The sequence below is a fragment of the Acartia tonsa genome, chromosome 12 (genome assembly GCF_053477335.1).
Source record: "Acartia tonsa isolate MP-2025a chromosome 12, ASM5347733v1, whole genome shotgun sequence".
Taxonomy (NCBI): domain Eukaryota; kingdom Metazoa; phylum Arthropoda; class Copepoda; order Calanoida; family Acartiidae; genus Acartia; species Acartia tonsa.
The window spans coordinates 29,320,817-29,330,626 of record NC_137271.1 but is presented as its reverse complement, the minus strand read 5'-3'; positions in this window follow the sequence as shown (position 1 = coordinate 29,330,626).

The following is a 9,810-nucleotide window of genomic DNA, read 5'->3' as shown; positions in this document are numbered from 1 at the left end:
TGCTCTAAAATAGGTAAGATGTGTTTATCTCTTTGTCTGATTGTTAAATCTTCGCTTTTACACATATATATTGCCATCCTTATTCAAACACTTTAATCATAATGAACTATGTTTAATTTTAGAAAGGTAATGTTTATAAAAACATTAAATGATTAAAATACCTACACAATTTCTTAAGTCTAAATTGATCAATCAAAAATTCATGCAATTTTAGCTTAATTCATACTTGAATAATACTTTTTACAATAAAATCCTTAATGTTTAAATTGGACCTCTTTTAAAAATAAATAACTATAATCACCTTGAAAAGATAGTTTTTTTGACTTTATATTTAATAAAAGCATTGCTAAAGAAGGCATAGTATTGCTAAAAAAAAATTGAATTTATTGTTCTATTAAGCAAAAATAATTAAGTAATTTTTTTTACGCTACTATAATCAAAAGAAGCATAAATAAAATGAAAGGAGGTTAATTTTCAAATAAAAAGATATTCGTTTCCCACCATAAGAAAACGTTTAGACATGTAATGTATCAATCAAATACGTGGATTTTTTTACAAACTTACTCTACAGTATAGCATATGAAAGTCATTGAATTAAATAGAGAGAAAATATTCGTTTATTGATTAGTTTAAATAGAGTCTATTTATATAGAAAGATAGAAACCCCATAGAACGACTGAAAATTAATGAATATAGGCAAATCATCAATAATCTTCAATGAACCAAAGCATTCCACTTGTAAATTCAAAGTCTAATAGTTTTAGCTACAAAATAAAAATATTTTCTCTCTGTTATATCAATCATTTCATAAGCTTAACAGATTCATGTAACTAAGATGTTTAATGTTTAAAACTTTGTTTTTATTACAAAGTAAAGAATTTACATACATTTAAACACATCAGATATATATTTTTTCTTTAATATACAATGAAGCTAATTTATATTATTACTAGCAGCTACGTCCCTTGATGTGGGAAGGGGGTAAGGGAAGTCGACCCCTCCCACTTTTAATTGGGGATTAGAAGCTACACTGATGGAGAACTATATCAGTTCAGCGGTTACAGAGATCCTTCGGTAAAGACAGACAGACAAACAGACAGACAGACATATAAAGATTAATATATTTCCATCTAAAATGGAGTAAAGCTTGTTTTTTTGGCTGTAATATTATTTAACTTAATCGCCCTTTAAAACACTTTTGATAAGTATTTATGTTGAAACTAATAGTGCCCCCCTACTGGCTACTGGTATTTTTTGTGAAATCTAGCAAAAGTTTATTATATAACATTTACTAAATAGTCTAGAAAGAGCAAGGAGGAAGAAGATATTGTGCTGTAAATTACACTTGTACCCAAAGTAATATAACTATGTTATCTTGTTCGATGGCTCAAAATTTAGTTTTTTAATTAATTTGATTAGTTAGTTTCAAACCTATTGTGTCCAAACTTTTAACCAATAATTTTTATCTAGAAAACGAATAAAGAGGGAGGCAGGTTGTGCTCAATCTTCCTCAAACCAAGTACAAATTCAGTCTTTGCATAGCTTAAAATATCATAAGTAAAAATATGAACTATAATGTATAGAATTATCCTTTTACCCTTGCAAAATCCTACACTAAGTATGTCACTGATCCGCAAATAATCATAAAATAGGCTTAGATTTAGAAAAAGAGAGAAAAAAACAAGAAAAAGCGTTTACAAAACTTCCTAGCATCAAAAGTGCTTATGAAACACTGAACCCCCATCCCCCTCATTAAAAAATATATTGAAATTAAAGGGTTGAGGTTCCTATAATGAATTAGACAAAAGAAAAATATGTTACATAAATCTAAATGACACGATTTTAGATATTTTCATAGGTTTTGAACTTCAATAATGAAGAAAAGCTAGAGTGAGACAGACACTTAAAATGATGCTGCGCAGCTAATAAAAGTGAAAATTGCATTGCACAGAGAAAGATGAACTAGACAAAAGTAATGTCACACTTCAATGAAAAGTGTTCCTATCTTTATATAAAAGTAACAGTATGTCTGTCTTAATGTGTGTCTGTCTGTAGGTCAAGATCTTGCTAACCGCTGATCCGATAATGTTCTCCTTAAAGTAAAGAAAGGAGAAGTTACAAATGCTATGTCTGACACGTCATATTAATAGTGAAGGTAAGGAGAATGCCTTGGCCCGAAAACAGGCGCAACTCATTACCTGTTAAGACTTTCAGACAAAGGTCCTGCAATTAAAGGGTTGATTGTCTGCTTGGATGTTACTTAGGTAATAATTGTAATTTAAGACTAGACATAAATAGAAAATCTCTAAGTCATAACAATATCAATGGGCGTTTCATAACTGGGTATTTTAGTTTAAAAATAGGACTCTTTCAAGGACAACGTTTCTCCCAATTTTCTAACAAAACAAAACATAAGCTACTTCCTGTTAAAATATTTGTTTACCCAATGATATCAATAACATAATGCTTGTCAGTCGTAGAAAGTAGTACAATGTCTGTCTGTCCATCTGAAGCTTAATATATTGCAAACATCTGAACCATTTAGGTTTTGTTTCTAAGAGAATTTACCTACTGGTCCTGTGGTGGTTTTACATTAAGGAAGGTTACATAATACACACCTTCACCGAAAAAATGCCCTCCCCCCCTCCCCCTATAAATATTCTCTATTCTAACAATATATTTAAGCTGACCTATTGGGTTTAAAGTAACTTTACGAAAGATTAGCCATGCTATCAAAAAACTTTAAGAAAGAGTAGCATTGCTACAAAAAAAATTTTATGTGTCATTGTAATTATAAGAATCACAAGTGTGTAGGACAAACTCAGATAAATACAGATAAAACTTATATTATTGATTTATTTACCAGTTTATTTAGGATTTTATTCTTAAATAAAAAAGATAATATAAAATTAAATTATAGCTTAACTCTACAGTCAATGAATCTCAAGGGGGAATAAACGGGCTAAAAATCCCCCTCCAAAAAAAGTTTTGATATCTTGTGATACAAAGTTTTTATATACATCATGCCTTAATCATTCACCAGTAAGTCCTAAAGTTCTCAATTATGAATTAATAAACCATATATAAAAATTAAAGTAATATTACTTAAGTGGGCTGTAAGACCATTATTCTATGACAGAAAGAGAGAAGAAGGAAATAATCAATATAATTACAATCGATATGTAATTACCTGGATGTTGTACCAGATTTTAATTTACTCTAATAAATTGACACTTCAAGATGGCTAAACCAATTTCTTTACTCCACAAAGTTGGTTTTTATCTACCTTAGAATAGGATTTAACACTCTTTAAAAACGAAAATTATTCATAACATTATTGATTTGATAATTTAAACTATTAGATCTTTTGGCTTCAGTATTATGAATTCAATCTAACAAAGACCTAATTATGACTAACTAACAAACTTAATTACAAATTCATGTCTAATTACAGAAAGAAATTATTTTAAACTTTAAACCAAAGCAATTGAAATAAAAATAATCTCTCTACTTTTTTGTTCTCGTCACAGACCAAAGTTCCATCGGCGTTTAGAGGATAAATTCTCAAGAAAAAAATGTCAAAACTTTTCTGGATAATTTTTTCCTATCTGAATAACTTTTTAGATTTTAAAATAACTTACACCAACATCTATAATACAAAGTAGTACGATGTCTGTCTGTCTGTCCGTCCGTCTGTCTGTTTGTCTGAAGCTTAATATCTCAGTAACCACTGAACAGATTGGGCTCTACTCTTCAGGGAATATACCTACTGGTCTTGTGATGGTTTTAAGCTATTTTCTTGGGGTATGGGACACCCCCAACCCTCCCAAAAAATGAAAAATAACCCCCCCATCTTTTTTTACTTTTCTTTTTAAATGTAAATAACACAAAAATAGGTTGATCAAACCTCTTGGAGCAAAGCCCCTAGAGTCTAGGGGCGCAGCCGCTAGTATACTTAAAGTAGTAGCCTATGCGTAAAATGCTTTAAGCTCCTTCGCTTAGATATCGTAAACAGCTAAACCGTTCTATTTTGTTCAGTGAATTATTTTATAGATCCTTGTAAGGTTTTATGCTGAATGGGTCCAATGGAGGGGGAGGGGGGGGGGGGGCTATCTTTTGACACAACCTCAACAAAGAGTAGGTAGGTAAAAGTAGGTAATGTATTTTCTTTTAGATATTTGTTTTCTTTTTGTTTACAAATAGTTTTCAGAGTATCTATCCCCTTCCTGAGTTAAATCAATCAAAATCCTTACCAAGATCAATTTAGCGTGACAGTTAGAGATAGAAATCCTTGTACTCTTATTAGTAGAGAGGCTACTCTATAATTCACTATAATTCTGTACGTCCGTATGTCCGTAAATGTGATTTTCTCGGCTGCTTTTTGAGATGGACAGTTAAAATTTTTATTCACTGTACTGATTATCATATAGTGTATAATTTACTTGGTTCGTAGGTCTGTCGGTCATGCTTAAAAAATACTTATTCCAATTATAGGTTTTGTAATTTCCTCTCTCTTTCTTTGACAACTGAACATTTGCTTTATAACAAACTCACTCACTTGTCAATCCATGATTTTTTTTGCATCGCTACTTTTAAATGTTGTCATCCTTGTTTCTATAATTTCTAAAATAGTATAGGTCAAATGAAAGATATAACAATAACATGGACAGAATTGTATCCTTTTTTTGAAGGGGGGGGGGACAATTATATCTTTTTTATCCCTACCGAAAAAGCCTTGCCCCACCATCTTTATCACAAAATTAAATGAGAGGGGGGGGGAGGGGAGCGGGGTGTGGGCATTCCAAGCATAATTAGGCTAAGGAGTAAAGACCGCCTTTTAAAAGTTGTAGTAGGGAAATCAAATAAATCTACCTTGAGACAGCGGGTCAAGGCATAATGTACTTGAGCGTGGAGCTTGATAGCCCTAGTGGCTATAAAAAAGTGTCGCGTCCTTCTCCAGGACTACTTAGGTCCAAACATTATGAAACAATGGCTACAAAAACAAACAACCTACTAAAATTATCTATAATTGTTCTATCCCTGCTGGGCTAAAACTAAGGTCATCCTATTTAATTCTGGTTAGTTTCCACTGCAATTTTGCAAACTAATTTCTTTCACCAAGGTGTCACATTCGAAAGTTGGATAAAAACAAGGATGGCAACAAATCCTAAAAGCGGAGCTCAATATATGTAAAATAAGGCAGGATGTTTGTCTGTCTGTTGTTAACAGCTATTCTTTAAAATATTTAGCTGCAATTAGTTATTAAAAGATTTCGCTCAAATATTTCAGGCGATTTTATAGATTATTTAGAAAAATCAAAGCAATTAGAATCAAATTGTAATCTTTTTGATTAGCGGAACAGTTAAAGCAAAAATGTCTTTTTTTGTTAAAAAGTAGTACACAAGGTTATTTGTCTGAAGCTAAAATGCAGGTGAAAATTTGTTGTACTTTTCAGGGAAGTTTTATAAATTTCTTAGGGTGGTTTAAAGCTATTTCTTGACATTTCTTGCCCACCACTAAAGACTAGGGGCGAAGCAATTAGTGTAATATAAAGGATTAAAAATTAAAATATTTAAATCTCTAATCAAAATAAAAAATGAAAACATAAAACCTACATACTTTAAAATAATAAAATTTCGTTCTAATTAAGTTACCTACTTAAAATTAAAACTGTTAATTACTTCATGATAATAAAAAAAACCTACAACACAGTTATCTAATTATCATATGAAGTTATACAGATTATGTAAATCATTAATTTGATTAAAACACAAGCCAACTTATAAAAAAAATGACAGGGCTATTACATTTGAAGAAAAAAATAGCAGACTCCTAGCTGCCAGGGATCTAAAGGGATAGGACAATGACCGATAAATTTATGCATGTCCCCAATGATGATACACAAAATTACCCATTATATAGATTACAAGGGGGGGGGGGGAGTTTGTACTGTTATAGGAAATGAAAATTCAGTACCAAATTTTGGCCTGGCCGTTTGGGCTTGTTTTTATAGTTATCAATCTAATTCTTTTTGTAAACTCTCTTATATGATTGGATCTACCTGTAAAACTTTGAAAATTGAATTTTGGGACTTTACTTCTAGGGGCTAGTAGGGCAAAAGACCCCCCCCCCCCAAAAAAAAAAAAAACACTAAAATTTTAAGTTAAGAGATTATTTTTTAAGATATCGAGCTGATTTTTTAAATGGAAGCTTTTATTGCATAAGTGAGTTGATTAGCCATCCAGGCATCCCATATTTCATTTTTGCACTTTACTTCTAGGGGCTTGTAAGCTCTAAACTTATACATTTTGTAATTGGGGGGGGGGTTGTTTTACCCCAAAAGCACCTAGTGCAAAAATGAAATATGGGGTGGCTAATCAACTCAGCTATGTAATAAAAGGTTCCATTTAAAAAATCAGCTCGATATCTTTAAAAATAAGCTCATAACTTCAAATTTTAGTGTTAGGGGGGGTCTTTTGCCCCACTAGTCCCTAGAGGGAAAGTGCCAAAATTAAATTTTCAAAATTTTACCGGTAAATCCATTCATACAAGAGAGCTTACAAAAAGAATTAGGTTGATAACTATAAAGACAGGCCCAAACGGCAAGGGCAAAATTTGATACTGAATTTTCATTTCCTATAACTGTACAAACTCTCCCCCCCCCCCTCCCCTTAGTGGTAAAAATGTATGGAAACTAAATTTTTTGAATCAACCAATCAAAATTCAATAAAAGTCCCAAAAGTTATTAAAACGTTAATTTTAAACCTTAGGGGCTGGTGTAATAAACAACCCAATGTCCCCTTCCTCCCTGCCAAGCTGAACAGAAATCAAGATATTTTGCAGTCGCAACCAAGCTGAATTTCGGGAGAATTAGCCTAATATTGCAGCTGATTGCGACCCAAAGCTAAAAATATTTTTGTTTAGCAGCAGCCGAAGAGGGTCATTTTGTCATTAATTCCCAGCCAAGCCACTTACTACTAGCTTTTTTAAAATCGCAGCCGAGTCAGACATAAAAGGCGGATTTTTTATATAAGGAAAAATTGTATTTCATGCTGCAATTGTTATAAATACGTAAAGCAAATAAGATAATTTTATTTTTGAATAATTTTCTCTGTTAAATCAATTGCCGGAAGTAAATGATTTTAATATTAGATAATATCCAAAAAAGTATATGTACAAATACAGTATAATAGCCTAAATATCAAAGGTTAAATTATATTTTTGGTATACTATCATAGATGTCCAAGGGTGGAGGTAAAGGCGTGTTTACCCCCATAAAACACCATAATTTACCCCCATCAAGATTTTTGAAAATACAATAGATTACTACCCTAAAACCTTTGAAACCCCTTAATTTAACGTAAATAGATATCAATATTTCAAGCACCTTATATTCTGACCTACTTAAGTCAAAATTACTTTATTTTACCTAAACTTTATAGTCCTTGCTATAAGGGTAAAAATAGCACAAAACTACCCTAAAACACATATACGAGGCTTCGCTGAAATGCATGACTCGAACTAATCTTCAATTTAAAAGATCTTTTGCATCAAAACAAAAAAAAAATTAATCAACTCTTTGATTATTTGATAAAAAATTTACAAAATTATTATAAATACATCAAATTCTATCCCTTGAATATAACATATGCTAAAATAATATTATGTAACTGGATATAAAAAAAGAACTAAACATCTACCTTCCCCCTTTATTAAACATGTTATATTATATATTAATATCAAATTGCAGAAAAAAAAACACAATCTTCAATACATTAAAAAAATCACTTTTAAAGAATAATTTGAAAATAAGGGAGGGGGCGAAAGTGACACTTTTTGAAACCAAAACTAAAAGTTAAAGGAACTCAACTAAAAAAAGAGTTACAGGTCTGACATTTTGCATGGCAGTTGCTTTTTAGGGGTACAATATGGAACTGTAAAGAAACGGCGTCGCAACCGCCGAAAGCCGCCGAGAAAAGGCAAAAAAATTCGGCGGGAAACGGCGGTTTTTGGCGGTTGCGCCGCCGTTTCTTCGCAGTTCCATATTTTACCCCTATAAAGCAACTGCCATGCAAAATCTCAGACCTGTAACTCTTTTTTTAGTTGAGTTCCTTTGTTTACTTTTAGTTTTGGTTTCAAAAAGTGTCACTTTCGCCTCCCCCCTTTTGATATGTACTACATTCACTTGAATATGATTTCAGACAACTGCTAGATAACTATTCACATACACAACCCCACACACACACACCACGTACACGCAAGCCTGTGTAGTCTGTGTGTGTGTGTGTGTGTGATGGTTATTGCGTGTACCATAGACTTAGTTGTAGTCGCTTCACTCTAAATCTTAAAATTACAAGTTCAGGAGAAAGTTAGCGATACATCTCAGGGATCTTAAGGGATAAGACAACGGCCGAAAAATTGATGTATAATGTATATCCCCAATAATAATACACTAAATTAATCTTTAGATAACACTTAGTGGTTGAAACATTTGGACAGTCAACTTAATGAACCAACCAATCAAATTTCAAAAAAGTCAAAAAAAGTTATTGAGACAGCAAATAAGAAAACGTTATTATATAACTTTGGGGACTAGTGTAATAAACAGCCCAATGTCCCCTTCATCCCTGGATAGATACAACATGCATAGAACAATGATAGATAGATTAATCTTCCTCTAAAGTCAAATATAAAAATTCTGCCTGAGTTAGCAGGTAAGCATCAAGATAAAGAAAGAGTTGTAATTTAAATCAGAAAGACAGACAAACGAACATTATCATATATTGAATAACAACGCATTTAATATTCAACAATATTAATAAGTTTGCTTTGATTTTAAACTAATAAAGATTGAAATCGATGGAACATTTTTGACATGTTTCAATAGGTATACAGCAAGAGCTATCCATTATGGACGTAAGAACGGACAGACCGATCCTAAATATTGAAAAGTTTCACTATTAGAAAATACTATTTGTATTAAAATGAAATAACCCCTTATCCCCAAAGATCTCCTGTAAATAGATGAATGTGGAAGGTCTAGGTAAAGGCCTACTACTACATACGCCTAGATCAAACAACAGATAAATATTCTAGACTACCTCGCATACGCATACCAAATGATTCATTCCTAATTTATTTATCTACAACACTATACCTATGAAATAAAAAGTTTTCTGTCTCTAACTTTTCCACCATTCAAAATGTACTTTTTAAAGCATGAAAATAATACATTTTAACTTCATAATGATCATTATTGCTTTAATAAAAAGATGTGTAACGGAATCTAGATTTCATTGGTCAATTGTTTAAGGAATAAGGATCCTTGGTTCTGCCTTAGGTGCTTGCAGAGAGTGGGGAATTGGGTAAAGGGAAGAGAGGGGGCTAGCGTGCACGCTTACGCACGTAACAATCCATTTCAAGAGTTTCTTCAAAACAACTGAAAGAGCATTTAGCAGAAATGGTATTTAAAGTAAAGAATAAGTATTTATGATAGATGAGGAAGAAGGGGGGGGGTGGGGGGTAATATTGAATTGTAAATAAATAATGGGGCCTAACGTATTTAATAGACACTTTCTTTCATAAAAAGTAAAACTATACAGCTACTCTTAAGCAGAATAAATTTGTACGTCACTCCCGCTACAAACCGAGAAGAAATCGAGTTTTAAAGCTTTGGGTAATAATATAATCAGTCAAATGTCCCTTCCCTCCCTGTTTTAATAGCAATATTCGTATTCTTAATGAAATAAAATCATATTTTTTAATGTTTTGTAACGGTTTTGCAAAAACACTTATTTAGGACATTTGAAC